The sequence below is a fragment of the Daphnia pulex genome, chromosome 5, assembly GCF_021134715.1.
Source record: "Daphnia pulex isolate KAP4 chromosome 5, ASM2113471v1".
Taxonomy (NCBI): Eukaryota; Metazoa; Arthropoda; class Branchiopoda; order Diplostraca; family Daphniidae; genus Daphnia; species Daphnia pulex.
In genome coordinates this window covers 4150516-4156047 of record NC_060021.1, presented here as the reverse complement: position 1 = coordinate 4156047, position 5532 = coordinate 4150516, and the positions used below count along the sequence as shown (strand labels likewise).

The window sequence follows — 5532 nt, the reverse complement described above, 5'->3', positions numbered from 1 at the left end:
CGCCTAGATGTCCTAGGTGTTGACAATTCAAACCGGATGGTTCTTGTAGAATTTTGACATTGGGCAAAACTTCTCCTTCAGCATTAACGAATCCATTACTCTTAAAACGCGCCGCTGAGATCGTCGCATCTTTACCTGTCACTTTAATATAAACGAGGATTTTTTAGATTTGGTTGGGGGCTGTGTGTGTGACTCAGGTACAGGTGGTCGCAGGTGGTAGATACACACAAGGAGAAGAAGAGGGGTCATAAACTTTTTCATCCGTTCCCCAAACGGAAGTGGCGGAATTTTAACCGTTTCATTCAAGAGCTTGCATTTCAAATAATATCTGAGCCAAATACAGTATCGATGTGTGGATTATGTTTTTTTTTTTAAATTGGTTGTGGCAGTTTACGTTCAGACTTTGATTTCTTTCGCTTCGTATTTCTTTCTTTCTACCCCCCCACAAGTCGACTTTAATCGCATCGCTTTAACTAGTGAACCAAACAACCCAAATGGGATCAAAAAGTAGCCCGTGCCCAAATGTGAACTCGAGAATAATGTAATCATGAAGTACAAGAATAAAATCACTTACTGTGTTTGTCGAACGACATCAGCAATTTTGGGACATTTTCACAATCAGTTTTCTGAAATGAAGCATCTAACATTTGGGTGTACGTAAATTTGGTCTTTTCGGAAATCTCAATCTTCACATCATTGCGAATGTTACTCACCAACCCTTCCATTTCATAAATTTACAATTTACAATTATATTTCACCACGTTTGACGTCTGTAATAGTTCTTTTGGACGATCAAAACTTTCGAGGCAGTTCAACTTTGTTAACAGGAGTTGTCGATCAACATTCATTCAAAATACCAAATGCGCTCGTAATGGGGAACTTATTACACTTTTCCAATAATTTGTCTGCATCGAGTTTTAATTTGGTTTCCAGAATGAGAATGGTAATCAAATTGGTAAGGAGTTATTTAAATATACATATTGTTCGTCTATAACTACAAATAATAAATACAGTTATTCTATGAAAATTAGTTTTTAAAAAAGTTCTAGTTTTTAATCTGTTCCGAATTGTCGCAACCTGGCAACTCCTTTCATTGTTTGGACTTTGGAGGGAGAAAACCATGTCAAAATATATAACACAATAATTATTATATAAACACAATATTTACTTGTTAAACTGTAGGTTATTGAGAAGCATCGCGTAGTGCTGGATCGCAAATTCCGCCACACTTACGATTTGCTCATCAAAGCTACTAATGACCACCAGTATCTAACTACTCAGGTAGATTTTAATCAGAATTTGAATAGCCTTTTTAAATTAGCATCAGGTAAATTTGAAATACTTTTGCAGATGTCTGATGCTGAGGGAGAAACGCCAAGCGATGGATCATGACCCTAGTATCGCCCAGGTCCATATAGACGTAGTGGATATTAACGACAATCCGCCTCATTTCGAAATTGAGACCTTTTACGCTGGTACTATCTTTTGATAACTCGCATTTTTTTTTTTCAAAACTAATCGTTTTGATTGTCTAGGAGTGGATTACAGTTCAACCAGTGATAAGCTGCTGTTGCAAATTCATGCCTCCGATCCTGATTTCGGCATCAATGGCTCGCTCTCCTACTTTATCCGATCGTCCAACTTGTTTCACATGGGCTCACAGATTTCTTCGGGTTCAGTAGTGCCGTAACCACGTCAATGAACATCCGCCAACTTTTAGCAAGCCCCTGAATTCTGAAGAACCTTTTATTAATCTGGTAAGTTAACAAGGAAAATATTTAGCTTACGTGACACAATTGTTTACATTGTTGTTTAATGTATGTTTAGCTTGTGGCCGAAGAACAACCAATTGGCAGCATTGTTTGTAAAATTTCGGCAACACATCCCGATTCGCCTATCGATCGATACGAATTTCTGCCGCCTCATCCATTTTTTTCCATCGATGGCCGATCAGGTGTGATTTTATTTAGTTTTATGTATATATTGCAACCTTTAATTATTTACTGAATAATCACAGGAGTTGTGACTAACAAGCCACGGCTGGACTATGAAGCTTCACCGGAATACAATTTGACGGTTGTTGCTCACGATGCTGGAATTCCTTCCCTGTCGTCCATGGCTCAGGTTAAAGTGACGTTGATAAACATCAATGATCTGAGTCCTGCTTCACTTCGAAATCCTACGAGTTACGGATTCCCGAACATTCGGCGGCCGGTACGGCTGTCTTGACCGTTTCCGCTACAGATGGCGATGCCGGTAGCTTCGGTCTTATAACCTATTCGCTGACGGGCAAAAATTCGAAATACTTCACCATTGATGCCAGTGGTACCATAACAGTAACCGATCCAGGAGGATTGGACCGTGAACGTTCTTCATTATTGACGCTGTTAGTGGCCGCATCTGATCTCGCTCCTCCTGGAGCCCGACGCGCGACCATCATGCCAGTTGAAATTCTACTTGAAGATATCAACGACAATCAGCCAAAATTCTTAGACAATACCTACCGGGCTACGGTGGCCGAGACAGTACTCTTACTCCCACCACCGCTTATCGTCCAAATCACAGCAATTGATCACGATTCCGGAATGAATTCTGCCTTGCTACTATCATCGAGGGAAATGAGGATGGACTCTTTACTTTAGATTCCGTGACTGGGATTTTATATCCGGTAGGATTAAACTAGTTTTTTTTTAGTACATTTAATAACTTGAGTAAAACCATACGTGTTTCTTACAGGCTCTGTCTCTAACCAACCGTTCTCGGGAGTACACGCTATCGGTGGAAGTGCGGGATTTAAATGGAACGGGGACGAATTTTGACCGAGCTACCGTTAAAATCAATGTGCAAAGTGTCAACCAGAACAAACCCAGATTTATTATGCCATCATTTGCCAACGCGACAATTCGTATTCCTAAAAACTCCAAGGATGAAGACCATCTGGTGCTGGTTCTCAAGGCTGAGGACACCGATCATGTCAACGATAATGCACCCGTCATTTCGGGTTTCTTCCCCACCGTGGGCGTCGTGGTGCTGGAACGCTCGAAAAAACCGACATGAATTTTGTGAGTCACTATCGTTTGCGCCAACGGATCGTGTTCTATACCCATCGACGTGGAACAAAGGGAGCCAGAAAAGTTACCACTCGGTCCTTCAATGGACGTCAACCAACGTTCACTTATCACGCGACCGTGGGCCAGGGTGGCCTACCGGCGATTGACGGACAGAATGCCGTTTGTGAGGACATGCCCCATCTCGCTTCATCTCTGGGAGGATTCGTCTTCTACTCATTCGGAATCAACAACGAGTAATTCTTTCGACCGTCAATTGCATCCAACTGGCAGCTAGTTCTCATCTGGACATGTAAACTCAAATTGTAGATAACAAAATCAATCAGATCATGAAACAGTCGGGATGCAGAACAGGCTTCTGAAACAATCCTACAATCGCTGGAAGGCACAAAAAAATAAGGCCTCGCCACCCTCGACACGTCCACTCCTAGTGTTCTTTAAACATCAGTTGAAACTAGAAATACAGTGAGAATGGTTGACTGTTTACTTGACGTCGAACAGTGTGTGAAAAAGTGAGTGTTGAAGTAATAATTTTTTTACATGAAAGCTGTTATAGAAAACAGTAGACGAAAACTACTAACAAAAACCCCAAGTCAATTGAATGTTAGTGCAGATCAGTTTTTGGATAAGGCTTTAAAAAATTCCAATACGAAAAATTTTGATAAAGGATTAAAAAATTCTGCTTAATTCGTAAGTTATCAATCATCATGAAAAAACCGCAAATGTTTTGTTTGTTTTTTTTACTTTTTTTTCTTTTGTAGTGAATCCAAACACCTTGAACAATCTACCACGAAAAGCAAGTGGTTTTAAAGTTGTGAAAATTGGAATAGTGCAGAAGATTTGTATAAACTAGGAACCACACGGGGTTTTCTGTATGAACGATGGCCATCTTGGATCATGATCAAACGCAAACATTGACATGATTGGAGAAAATTGTTCACCATGTGGAGTTTTTGGTATGCCGATTACATCGACGTGAAACAAATGGTCGTTACCGCCACTTTTGCCGATTGGACTAACGTGTCCGGCTCTATTTCTAATACTGGTGTCACGTTCCTCGTCTGGCCAAGCCATAAATCCTCAAGTATTCCTAAATCTACGTCAGGCAATCGTCAGAAACAAAGAGTAAGTTCAAAGCCTAATTCACTGTTAACTAAACTAGAGATTTAACAAAAGAATTTCTATAGGGTGATTTCGCGTTTCATTATTAAGAAATTTAAGAAGATGTTTGAAATCCATGTAGTGGAGAGTGTGGCATTAATGGCTTCATTCTCGCCCTCATTTCGGATTGTACCAGCCACGTTAGAAACGGTCAAGTGGTATGGCACCAGGGGATGAAGACTGAGGTGGTGGAAATAAAGCTAGTTTATTTTAAGAAAAATAATGGTTGATATTGTCTTGAAAATGTTAAATTATCAAAATTCAACCACCTGCAGCAGTTAGCAACCAGATTAGGACCATTTTTCAGAACTTCACGGAATCTTCAAGGCAATCAACCTCCTCTGTTATGGTACAAGTAACGTAATAATAAAAATTAAGTTGTTGTTTTTGGTGCCGTAACGCACAAAATTGGCACCAAAAAGTGCGAAGTTTGTGCCGAAACGGTTAAATTTGGTGACGAAACGAACCATTTTTAAACAATATTGACAAAAACACCCGAACCGCGATTTTTTTAAAACCCACATTGCGGTTAACTATGTTAGACATGGCCAATGGCTAAATTTTTCTTGTAAAATTTAATATTTCAAATTATATAAATTAATACTCTTTCTTGAACTTTTTTTATGAACGTCAGTGGAAATGATGTCAACTGTCTTTGATTTGTGTATCTCTGATATAATAATTGCTCGTGATGAGTGAAGTGGCGGATTTACTTTGTTTATTACTTTTACCAAAGAACAGCGAGGAAGGCCCCAGAAGAATCATAATCATCAATCATAGAAAAGAGATGTCGGCCAGAAAGTGGAATTTCTAGTTGCTGAACAGAACAGGCACTGAGATGAAGGATTTGTAGAGAGTAACTAGGCCGAAGCAACTAAACCAAAACCTGGCATTCTTATCCCAAATTAAAAAATGAAAAGCTTACGGAGTCTTTTTTATTATTTTTGTTTTCAACATGAGAGAGGACAATACCAAATTGCTATACTGCCAAAGCAAGCTTTTCTTATGATCGTTCTTTTCTCTATGTAAACGAGCATTCCCCAAATTTGATACGCATTGTACAAGCATTTATACATTGATGTGAAGTGGAAGACATTAAGCAATCATTAGGAGACGGTTTTTTACTCGCTTAGAGCAGAATAATATCAATGAACAAAATTTTGGGTTATCCAAGCATCTACGAGCACACTGCGTGGAGCATTTATTACAACTTGTCATCAAGAACAGTCCAAACGTGATTTGAGTAAGGTTTTGTAATTTCATTCATAATTGCATTCTAATCAACTGTTGATTCTTTAGAACG

The 5532-nt window shown here is 39.3% G+C and overlaps 1 long non-coding RNA gene across 1 annotated transcript; it reads left to right on the top strand.

The window, feature by feature from the left end:
* The first annotated feature begins 1186 nt into the window (after positions 1–1186).
* Positions 1187–2185, top strand: LOC124193481. The gene is made up of 4 exons (XR_006874278.1): positions 1187–1475; positions 1536–1757; positions 1828–1954; positions 2018–2185. It is a non-coding gene; the product is annotated as an uncharacterized LOC124193481 (long non-coding RNA).
* The last annotated feature ends 3347 nt before the right edge of the window (positions 2186–5532 follow it).